At 42.8% G+C, this 11,892-nt stretch overlaps 5 non-coding genes across 5 annotated transcripts; 1 reads left to right on the top strand and 4 right to left on the bottom strand.

The window, feature by feature from the left end:
• Positions 1 to 4,094: 4,094 nt before the first annotated feature.
• Positions 4,095 to 4,258, bottom strand: LOC135038102 (U1 spliceosomal RNA). Its single transcript, XR_010232519.1, has one exon. It is a non-coding gene; the product is annotated as a U1 spliceosomal RNA (small nuclear RNA).
• Positions 4,259 to 6,223: 1,965 nt separating this feature from the next.
• On the bottom strand, positions 6,224 to 6,386 carry LOC135038121 (U1 spliceosomal RNA). Its single transcript, XR_010232537.1, has one exon. It is a non-coding gene; the product is annotated as a U1 spliceosomal RNA (small nuclear RNA).
• Positions 6,387 to 6,538: 152 nt separating this feature from the next.
• LOC135038095 (U1 spliceosomal RNA) lies at positions 6,539 to 6,702 on the bottom strand. Its single transcript, XR_010232512.1, has one exon. It is a non-coding gene; the product is annotated as a U1 spliceosomal RNA (small nuclear RNA).
• A 675-nt stretch (positions 6,703 to 7,377) lies between these two features.
• LOC135038120 (U1 spliceosomal RNA) lies at positions 7,378 to 7,540 on the bottom strand. The gene has a single exon (XR_010232536.1). It is a non-coding gene; the product is annotated as a U1 spliceosomal RNA (small nuclear RNA).
• Positions 7,541 to 11,438: 3,898 nt separating this feature from the next.
• Positions 11,439 to 11,512, top strand: TRNAN-AUU (transfer RNA asparagine (anticodon AUU)). Its single transcript has one exon. It is a non-coding gene; the product is annotated as a tRNA-Asn (tRNA).
• The last annotated feature ends 380 nt before the right edge of the window (positions 11,513 to 11,892 follow it).

Here is an 11,892-nt window from a genome sequence, read left to right as displayed (position 1 = left end):
CTTTGCAAAAGAGAGATATTGGCAAGGAAAAGCTGTCTTGTACCTTTGCATTTTTCTCCCATACGAAGGACACTAGAAAGAAAATTTTAAAGCCTCCTGTTATTCCATCATCTACACGACATAGCCCTGAATTTTCCAATGCGCAGCTCTTTGCAAAAGAGAGATATTGGCAAGGAAAAGCTGTCTTGTACCATTGCATTTTTCTCCCAAACGAAGGACACTAGAAAGAAAATGTTAAAGCCTCCTGTTAGGCCATCATCTACACGACATAGCCCTGAATTTTCCAATGCGTAGCTCTTTGCAAAAGAGAGATATTGGCAAGGAAAAGCTGTCTTGTACCTTTGCATTTTTCTCCCAAACGAAGGACACTAGAAAGATAATTTTAAAGCCTCCTGTTAGGCCATCATCTACACGACATAGCCCTGAATTTTCCAATGCGCAGCTCTTTGCAAAAGAGAGATATTGGCAAGGAAAAGCTGTCTTGTACCTTTGCATTTTTCTCCCAAAAGAAGGACACTAGAAAGAAAATTTTAAAGCCTACTGTTAGGCCATCATCTACAAGACATAGCCCTGAATTTTCCAATGCGTAGCTCTTTGCAAAAGAGAGATATTGGCAAGGAAAAGCTGTCTTGTACCTTTGCATTTTTCTCCCAAACGAAGGACACTAGAAAGAAAATTTTAAAGCCTACTGTTAGGCCATCATCTACAAGACATAGCCCTGAATTTTCCAATGCGTAGCTCTTTGCAAAAGAGAGATATTGGCAAGGAAAAGCTGTCTTGTACCTTTGCATTTTTCTCCCAAACGAAGGACACTAGAAAGATAATTTTAAAGCCTCCTGTTAGGCCATCATCTACACGACATAGCCCTGAATTTTCCAATGCACAGCTCTTTGCAAAAGAGAGATATTGGCAAGGAAAAGCTGTCTTGTACCTTTGCATTTTTCTCCCAAACGAAGGACACTAGAAAGAAAATTTTAAAGCTTCCTGTTAGGCCATCATCTACACGGCATAGCCCTGAATTTTCCAATGCGCAGCTCTTTGCAAAGGAGAGATATTGGCAAGGAAAAGCTGTCTTGTACCTTTGCATTTTTCTCCCAAACGAAGGACACTAGAATGAAAATTTTAAAGCCTCCTGATAGTGCTTCATCTACACGGTATAGCCCTGAATTTTCCAATGCGCAGCTCTTTGCAAAAGAGAGATATTGGCAAGGAAAAGCTGTCTTGTACCTTTGCATTTTTCTCCCAAACGAAGGACACTAGAAAGATAATTTTAAAGCCTACTGTTAGGCCATCATCTACACGACATAGCCCTGAATTTTCCAATGCGCAGCTCTTTGCAAAAGAAAGATATTGGCAAGGAAAAGCTGTCTTGTACCTTTGCATTTTTCTCCCAAACGAAGGACACTAGAAAGAAAATTTTAAAGCCTCCTGTTAGGCCATCATCTACACGACATAGCCCTGAATTTTCCAATGCGCAGCTCTTTGCAAAAGAGAGATATTGGCAAGGAAAAGCTGTCTTGTACCTTTGCATTTTTCTCCCAAACGAAGGTCACTAGAAAGAAAATTTTAAAGCCTCCTGTTAGGCCATCATCTACACGACATAGCCCTGAATTTTCCAATGCGCAGCTCTTTGCAAAAGAGAGATATTGGCAAGGAAAAGCTGTCTTGTACCTTTGCATTTTTCTCCCAAACGAAGGACACTAGAAAGAAAATTTTTAAGCCTCCTGTTAGGCCATCATCTACACGGCATAGCCCTGAATTTTCCAATGCGCAGCTCTTTGCAAAAGAGAGATATTGGCAAGGAAAAGCTGTCTTGTACCTTTGCATTTTTCTCCCAAACGAAGGACACTAGAAAGAAAATTTTAAAGCCTCCTGTTAGTGCTTCATCTACACGGTATAGCCCTGAATTTTCCAATGCCCAGCTCTTTGCAAAAGAGAGATATTGGCAAGGAAAAGCTGTCTTGTACCTTTGCATTTTTCTCCCAAACGAAGGACACTAGAAAGAAAATTTTAAAGCCTCCTGTTAGGCCATCATCTACACGACATAGCCCTGAATTTTCCAATGCGCAGCTCTTTGCAAAAGAGAGATATTGGCAAGGAAAAGCTGTCTTGTACCTTTGCATTTTTCTCCCAAACGAAGGACACTAGAAAGATAATTTTAAAGCCTCCTGTTAGGCCATCATCTACACGACATAGCCCTGAATTTTCCAATGCGCAGCTCTTTGCAAAAGAGAGATATTGGCAAGGAAAAGCTGTCTTGTACCTTTGCATTTTTCTCCCAAACGAAGGACACTAGAAAGATAATTTTAAAGCCTCCTGTTAGGCCATCATCTACACGACATAGCCCTGAATTTTCCAATGCGCAGCTCTTTGCAAAAGAGAGATATTGGCAAGGAAAAGCTGTCTTGTACCTTTGCATTTTTCTCCCAAACGAAGGTCACTAGAAAGAAAATTTTAAAGCCTCCTGTTAGGCCATCATCTACACGACATAGCCCTGAATTTTCCAATGCGCAGCTCTTTGCAAAAGAGAGATATTGGCAAGGAAAAGTTGTCTTGTACCTTTGCATTTTTCTCCCAAACGAAGGACACTAGAAAGAAAATTTTAAAGCCTCCTGTTAGGCCATCATCTACACGACATAGCCCTGAATTTTCCAATGCGCAGCTCTTTGCAAAAGAGAGATATTGGCAAGGAAAAGCTGTCTTGTACCTTTGCATTTTTCTCCCAAACGAAGGACACTAGAAAGAAAATGTTAAAGCCTCCTGATAGGCCATCATCTACACGACATAGCCCTGAATTTTCCAATGCGCAGCTCTTTGCAAAAGAGAGATATTGGCAAGGAAAAGCTGTCTTGTACCTTTGCATTTTTCTCCCAAACGAAGGACACTAGAAAGAAAATTTTAAAGCCTCCTGTTAGGCCATCATCTACACGACATAGCCCTGAATTTTCCAATGCGCAGCTCTTTGCAAAAGAGAGATATTGGCAAGGAAAAGCTGTCTTGTACCTTTGCATTTTTCTCCCAAACGAAGGACACTAGAAAGATAATTTTAAAGCCTCCTGTTAGGCCATCATCTACACGACATAGCCCTGAATTTTCCAATGCGCAGCTCTTTGCAAAAGAGAGATATTGGCAAGGAAAAGCTGTCTTGTACCTTTGCATTTTTCTCCCAAACGAAGGACACTAGAAAGATAATTTTAAAGCCTCCTGTTAGGCCATCATCTACACGACATAGCCCTGAATTTTCCAATGCGCAGCTCTTTGCAAAAGAGAGATATTGGCAAGGAAAAGCTGTCTTGTACCTTTGCATTTTTCTCCCAAACGAAGGTCACTAGAAAGAAAATTTTAAAGCCTCCTGTTAGGCCATCATGCTTCGTGTGTCAGGAGCATGTGAGTGTCAGGTGCGTGTGTGTGTCAGGCGCTGCCTGTGCGTTAGGCGCTGCGTGTCTGTGTGTGTCAGGCGCTGCGTGTCTGTGTGTGTCAGGCGCTGCGTGTGTGTCAGGCGCTGCCTGTGCGTGTGTGCCAGGCGCTGCCTGTGCGTGTGTGTCAGGCGCCGCGTGTCTGTCAGGCGCCGCGTGTGCGTCAGGCGCCGCGTGTGCGTCAGGCGCCGCGTGTGCGTCAGGCGCCGCGTGTCTATGTGCGTCAGGCGCCGCGTGTCTATGTGCGTCAGGCGCCGCGTGTGAGTGTGTGCGTGTGTGTCAGGTCCGTGTGAGTGTCAGGTGCTGCGTCTGTGTGTGCGTGTGTCAGGTGCTGCGTGTGAGTGTGTGCGCGTGTGTCAGGTCCGTGTGAGTGTCAGGTGCTGTGTGTGTGTGTGTCAGGTGCTGTGTGTGTGCGTGTGTGTCAGGTGCTGTGTGTGTGTGTGTGTGTGTCAGGTGCTGTGTGCGTGTGCGTCCAGCGCTGCATATGCGTATGCGTGTCAGGCGTTGCATGTCTGTGTGTGTCAGGCGCTGCGTGTCTGGGGGGGGTGGCCGGACACACAGCTGAGAGGGGGGGGGGTGGCTGGACACACAGCAGAGAGGGGAGGGTGACCGGACACACGGCAGGGAGAGGAGGGGGTAGGGGGTGGCCGAACACAGCAGGAAGAGGGGGGAGTTGACCAGAAGAAAGCACAAACACAGTCCCCCACTACCACAAATAATGCAGTTGAGTTTCCCACATTTGGGGAAATCACAGGGGTCAGCATACCCAGAATGCAATGAATGAACCTCACCCTGGGAGAACAATCTTCATGACCATGGTATCTCCTATGCAAAATAAGTATGATTTGGGATAGGGCTGGGGAGGGCCGCTGCAGCCCTTGTAGATTCTTATAAATAAAAGTTCTTCTTTTCTTGTCAAAATTAATAGCTAAGAATAGGCTGCCTGAGGCAGCCCCCTCTTAAGTGGCCTGCTACTGAAGGCACCAACTACAAACTGAGCTCCCTGTTCATGGAAGCGAGGTTATAGAGGAGGGGGCGCTGAGCATCTTGGGAACAGTCAAAAGCTTTGAGCCTGTTGGTGCCTCAGATCAAGATCCTACTCTACACCCCAATGTGAATCCTTGTGGAGTCCAGTGTACCCCACAGAAGAAATGAATGTGTCACACCCATTGGCAGCAACATTAGAATAGCTGCTGATGGGCACAATTGAGAAAGGAAGGGGGGAAAACATTTGAATCCAGCACATATATGTAATTTGAATATGTAATTTGTACCTTCCTACTTTAAAATGTAATGGATGAACCTCACCCTGTGAGAACTATCTTCATGATCAAGAGATCTCATACGCAAGAAAAGCATGTGCTGGGATAGGGCTGTGGAGGGCGGCTGCTCGGGCACACACCCGTCAAGTTAAGGAGATTCAACTGAGGAAGCACAAGGGAACTGCAGGGAGACCACATATTTTCAGATGAACATGAGAGGGCGGAAGGCTGCCTAATACTGAAGCACCCTCAAACATCAAACCATATGCAACAACTAGTACAAGCATTCCTGGGGAAAGGTCTGCAGCAGACGGATTTGCATACGGTGATGTCATCCAAGCAATGGGCATAGTTGGCTGCAACCCTCGTCTGCATATGAAAAGAGAAAATGGTCACGCAGGGCATGGCGGCCTTTGTGGGGTTGCGCTTGGATGACCCCTAGATCGCTTTATACACCCCCATCAGTGTGGGGCTCATGTTGGCCATGCCCAAGCCCCTGAAGCATTCAAGCTGATTTCTTGCAGCAGCTGGACCCAGTAACAGCTCCAGAGTTGCTCTACAAGACAAGTAAAAGGGTGTGAGCCCTGCAGCACCACCTGTAGTTTGCATACACACATATATAGGACAGCATCTCTTATATGCCCCAGGGGCAATAAAATAGTAGCCTTATCTAGGGTATCCGTCCATGCCGCTACAGCACTACACACCCAGGCCGACGCAATTGCCGGTCTGAGTAAGGTACCTGAATGTGTATAAATGGACTTCAGGGTAATCTCCTGTTTGCGGTCAGCAGACTCTTTGAGGGTAGCCGTATCCTGGGACGGGAGGGCTACCTTCTTGGATAAGCGTGTTAATGCTTTGTCCACCCAAGGGGAGGATTCCCATCGTAACCTATCCGTTGATGGGAAAGGGGAATCCTTTTGGAAATCTGCAGGAGATTCCCAAGCTTTTTCACATAACTCGTTCAGCTCGTGTGAGGGGGGAAAGGTTACCTCAGGCTTCTTTCCCTTGTACATATGTACCCTCTTGTCAGGGATAGGGGGCTCCTCTGTGATGTGCAAAACATCTTTTATTGCCATAATCATATATCAAATGTATTTTGCCAATTTTGGCTGTAACTTTGCATCATCGTAATCGACACTGGAGTCAGAATCCGTGTCGGTATCTGTGTCAACAATCTGGATAGTGGGCGCTTATGAGACCCTGACAGTCCCTGCGACATAGGATTAGGCATTGGTTGAGACCCTGACTGTCCCAAAGCTTCTGCCTTGTCTAATCTTTTGTGCAATGAGTTTACACTAGCATTTTAAACATTCCACATATCCATCCAATCAGGTGTCGGCGGAGACACCACGTTCATTTGCTCCCGCTCCTCTCTAATATAGCCTTCTTCCTCAGACATGTCGACACACGTGTACCGACACACTACACACACAGGGAATGCTTTTTCTGAAGACAGTTTCCCCACAAGGCCCTTTGGAGAGACAGAGAGAGAGTATGCCAGCAGACAGCAAACTAGGCTGGAGAGAGACCTAAGACAAAGAAATCTGAATTATATGAAAGCCGACCAGTGGAAACACAAATTATGCAGCCAAGTTTCCCACATTTGGGGAAATCACAGGGGCAGCACACCCAGAGTGCAATGGGTGAGTCTTGCCCTGGGAGAAGCACCTTCATGATCATAGTATCTCACCTGGCAGGTAAGTAGGAGTTGGGCTAGAGCTGGGGAGGGTCGCTGCTCGGGCACCCCCCTGTCAAATGAAGGAGATCCAACTGAGGCAGCACAAGGGAACTCTCGAAAGAAGAACAAGGCTAGAGGAAGATCTGAGACAAAGAAATCTGACTTTTACCAGAGCTGACCAGAGGAAAGCACAAACACAGTCCCCCACTACCACAAATAATGCAGTCGAGTTTCCCACATTTGGGGAAATCACAGGGGTTAGCATACTCAGAATGCAATGAATGAACCTCACCCTGGGAGAACAATCTTCATGACCATGGTATCTCCTATGCAAAATAAGTATGATTTGGGATAGAGCTGGGGAGGGCCGCTGCTCAGGCACATCTCTGTCAAGTAAAGGAGATTCAACTGAGGCAGCACAAGGGAACTCTCATCTGGGGACAACAACTGCAGGGAGAACACATATTTTCAGATGAACATGGGAGGGCAGAAGGCTGCCTAATACTGAAGCACCCCCAAACAACAAACCAAATGCAACAACTAGTACAAGCATTCCTGGGGGAAGGCCTGCAGCAGATGGATTTGCATACGGTGATGTCATCCAAGCAGTGGGTCAAAGTTGGCTTCAACCCTCATCTGCATATGAAAAGAGAAAAGGGGCGTGCAGGGCATGGCGGCCTTTTGCGGCGCTTGGATGACCCCTAGTTCGCATTAAACACCTCCACCCTCCTTCGGTGTGGGGCTCATGTTGGCTATGCCCCAGCCCCTGAAGCATTCAAGCTGATTTCTTGCAGCAGCTGGGCACTGTAACAGCTCCAGAGCTGCTCTGTAAGGCAAGTAAAAGGGTGTGGGCACTGCAGCACTACCTGTAGTTCGCATTGTGCGTTGGAAGGCACAAAGTAAGCAGACAGGAGGAGAAGTCAGGATAGTGCACAAGGGTATAGAAGGGAGGGGCTCAAAAAAAAAAGAAGTGGAAACAGACAGCAAACTAGGCTGGAGAGAGACCTGAGACAAAGAGATCTGAATTATATGAAAGCAGACCAGTGGAAACACAAATTATGCAGTCAAGTGTCCCACATTTGGGGAAATCGCAGGAGCAGCACACCCAGAGTGCAATGGGTGAGCCTTGCCCTGGGAGAAGCACCTTCCTGATCATAGTATCTCACTTGGCACGTAAGTAGGAGTTGGGCTAGAGCTGGGGAGGGTCGCTGCTCGGGCACCCCCCTGTCAAGTGAAGGAGATCCAACTGAGGCAGCACAAGGGAACTCTCAAAAGAAGAACAAGGCTAGAGGAAGATCTGAGACAAAGAAATCTGACCTGTTTTTCCCAAGAGGAAACTATATTAGGAATGCAGACATATGATGGTGGCCCTGTTGGCACCACCGATAACTGACTGGGTAAATGTTTCAGTAATATCAGAGTAAGGTTGGATAAATCTGTGTCCCAGACACAGACGTAGAGAATAGATGTGATATTCATGGCTATGTTTCTTTTCCCTCAGGCCCCGCTGGGTCGCAAAAATGTTATTTTGCCCAGTTACTACACACTGATACTGACACGGATACTGATACTTATGTCGACCATAAGTTTCCTGATTAGATCCAATATTGGCAAGGAGCATTCAGTACATGATTGTGGATATTATGGACATATTAAAATCACTGAAGACCCTGCTGTTCCTGACAAAGGGGTCTATATGTATGTATATATAGATATATAATGAAAGCTGATGTAACGTTCCTCCATCTCTGTTTGAGAAAGTCTGGGCCAGCTCGACAAAATGGTTTCAAATCCCCAAAAGGATTCTGGTTGTTTATTCATTTCCCGCCGCGGACAGAATACAAATACATGTGCATGGGTGAGTAGTAGTATTCAAGAATTGGTCGAATACCTTGTCATCCGATATAGATACCCTGGAGAGATGGGATACTCCTTACGTTGTATCATATCAAGGACACTGCAGCATACTTACGTGAGACTGCAAGGGATATAGGACTCTTGAGTTCACGGGCCAATTTCATGGCAGTGTCGGATAGGAGGGCATTGTGGATTCACCAAGAGAATGCTGATGCTGACTCCAAGAAGAAAGGGAGTCTCTTCCCTATGAAGGTGAAGCCTTGTTTGGTGATATCTAATTAGCACACAGGTAAGGAATTAAGAAAATCTTTATTTAAGGGTGAAGATGTTTCTCACAAAATCGTTGCCCCAATGCATCGTTGAAATTCAAGCTGGAAAGATGATTTTAATATATCACTTGTACATTTTGTATTGCTCTTCTGGTGACAATGTAGTTTGTTTTTGTCAATTACCATTTTAATAATAGGGTAAAGAAAATTAAGTGGATTTTTGAAAGAAAACAATACTGTCAATATACTATTAAAACAAATTAAAATGGTAAAAGTTATTGTACTTTAAGTAAAAATAAAAGAGACAAAATATCAATCCCAGTTTTGGATTACTTTAATTAACAAAAAAAAATGCATATAGCAGAGGATAGTTTCAATCTGCCTACCTCTGGGTTATGGGCCCAGCATGCTTCCATTGCTGTACTCTGCTGCACATGTAAGTGCAAGAGATCCTGAAGCACTCACTCATCATGGGAAAGTACCAATGTGTTTCTTCGTTGGTTGATAGAAGAAACATCTTACAAAAACTCTCCAGATTATTTACTTTTTTAAGTTTTTCTAGGAAACGTTTTAGATGAATGCTTATTAGCATTTGTCAGTATGTACTTTTGCAAAGTGTCTCTGTGGCGCAATCAGTTAGTATGTACGGCTATTAACCAAAAGGTTAGTGGTTCAATCCCACCCAGGGACGTAATTGACCTTGTTATCAGATTTTTGTGATCTTTAAGTAGACAAGTCAAATTTCATACCCCCTGTTATTGTGTAGGGTACCTGGCCTTCTCTGATGTAATCAGAGTTAGATTTGATTCAGTGATTTTATAAAAAAAGCTAGGAAGCACAATTTAGCAGTGGGTAGCAGAGAAAAAAAATATGCTGGCAGAAAAATCCAATTGAGTGATTAAACAGCTCTTTATTTTCTGGCTTTATTTTTATGCTAACAAATTTGTTCTCTGAAAAGTGTCCACAAAGCCAAGTCTCTGATTAACACCTTTGTAAGGATGGTTTTTCACCTATTACTAAATTAAACTTGCTTCATTGGAAAGGCAGCAAGATGCATCCTCATTTCAATGTCTACTGAAATAATACAGGTTGACACCAGGAAACATTAACGCCACTGCATCCTTGCTGCTTTCTCATGTGGAAGTCTGTTTAATGTGAAAACAAGGTGATATCTAATTAGCACACAGGTAAGGAATTAAGAAAATCTTTATTTAAGGGTGAAGATGTTTCTCACAAAATCGTTGCCCCAATGCATCATTGAAATTCAAGCTGGAAAGATGATTTTAATATATCACTTGTACATTTTGTATTGCTCTTCTGGTGACAATGTAGTTTGTTTTTGTCAATTACCATTTTAATAATAGTGTAAAGAAAATTAAGTGGATTTTTGAAAGAAAACAATACTGTCAATATACTATTAAAACAAATTAAAATGGTAAAAGTTATTGTACTTTAAGTAAAAATAAAAGAGCCAAAATATCAATCCCAGTTTTGGATTACTTTAATTAACAAACAAAAAAATGCATATAGCAGAGGATAGTTTCAATCTGCCTACATCTGGGTTATGGGCCCAGCATGCTTCCATTGCTGTACTCTGCTGCACATGTAAGTGCAAGAGATCCTGAAGCACTCACTCATCATGGGAAAGTACCAATGTGTTTCTTCGTTGGTTGATAGAAGAAACATCTTACAAAAACTCTCCAGATTATTGACTTTATTAAGTTTTTCTAGGAAACGTTTTAGATGAATGCTTATTAGCCTTTGTCAGTATGTACTTTTGCAAAGTGTCTCTGTGGCACAATCAGTTAGTGTGTACGGCTTTTAACCAAAAGGTTGGTGGTTCAATCCCACCCAGGGACGTAATTGACCTTGTCATCAGATTTTGGTGATATTTAAGTAGACAAGTCAAAATTTCAAACCCCCTCTTATTGTGTAGGGTACCTGGCCTTCTCTGATGTAATCAGAGTTAGATTTGATTCAGTGATTTTATAAAAACATCTAGGAAGCACAATTTAGCAGTGGGTTGCAGAGAAAAAGAAATATGCTTGCAAAAAAATCAAATTGCTTGATTTAACAGCTCTTAATTTTCTTGCTTAATTTTTATGCTAACAAATTTGTTCTCTGAAAAGTGTCCACAAAGCCAAGTCTCTGATTAACACCTTTGTAGGGATGGTTTTTCACCTATTACTAAATTAAACTTGCTTCATTGGAAAGGCAGCAAGATGCATCCTCATTTCAATGTCTACTGAAATAATACAGGTTGACACCAGGAAACATTAACGCCACTGCATCCTTGCTGCTTTCTCATGTGGAAGTCTGTTTAATGTGAAAACAAGGTGATATCTAATTAGCACACAGGTAAGGAATTACGAAAATCTTTATTTAAGGGTGAAGATGTTTCTCACAAAATTGTTGCCCCAATGCATCATTGAAATTCAAGCTGGAAAGATGATTTTAATATATCACTTGTACATTTTGTATTGCTCTTCTGGTGACAATGTAGTTTTTTTTGTCAATTACCATTTTAATAACAGGGTAAAGAAAATTAAGTGGATTTTTGAAAGAAAACTATACTGTCAATATACTATTAAAACAAATTAAAATGGTAAAAGTTATTGTACTTTAAGTAAAAATAAAAGAGCAAAAATATCAATCCCAGTTTTGATTACTTAAATTAACAAAAAAAATGCATATAGCAAAGGATAGTTTCAATCTGCCTACCTCTGGGTTATGGGTCCAGCATGCTTCCATTGCAGTACTCTGCTGCACATGTAAGTGCAAGAGATCCTGAAGCACTCACTCATCATGGGAAAGTACCAATGTGTTTATTCGTTGGTTGATGGAAGAAACATCTTACAAAAACTCTCCAGATTATTGATTTTTTTATGTTTTTCTAGGAAACGTTCTAGATGTATGCTTATTAACCTTTGTCAGTAAGCACTTTTTGCAAAGTGTCTCTGTGGCGCAATCGGTTAGTGTGTTCGGCTATTAACCGAAAGGTTGGTGGTTCAATCCCACCCAGGGACGTAATTAAACTTGTGATCAGATTTTGGTGATATTTAAGTAGACAAGTCAAAATTTCAAACCCCCTCTTATGGTGTAGGGTACATGGCCTTCTCTGATGTAATCAGAGTTAGATTTGATTCAGTGATTTTATAAAAAAACAGCTAGGAAGCACAATTTAGCAGTGGGTTGCAGAGAAAAAAAATATGCTGGCAGAAAAATCCAATCGAGTGATTAAACAGCTCTTCATTTTCTGGCTTTATTTTTATGCTAACAAATTTGTTCTCTGAAAAGTGTCCACAAAGCCAAGTCTCTGATTAACACCTTTGTAAGGATGGTTTTTCACCTATTACTAAATTAAACTTGCTTAATTGGAAAGGCAGCAAGATGCATCCTCATTTCAA

This window comes from Pseudophryne corroboree, unplaced genomic scaffold, assembly GCF_028390025.1.
Source record: "Pseudophryne corroboree isolate aPseCor3 unplaced genomic scaffold, aPseCor3.hap2 scaffold_699, whole genome shotgun sequence".
NCBI classification, from domain to species: Eukaryota; Metazoa; Chordata; class Amphibia; order Anura; family Myobatrachidae; genus Pseudophryne; species Pseudophryne corroboree.
Note: the sequence above shows the minus strand (reverse complement) of the source record. Positions and strands in the feature narration are given on the sequence as shown.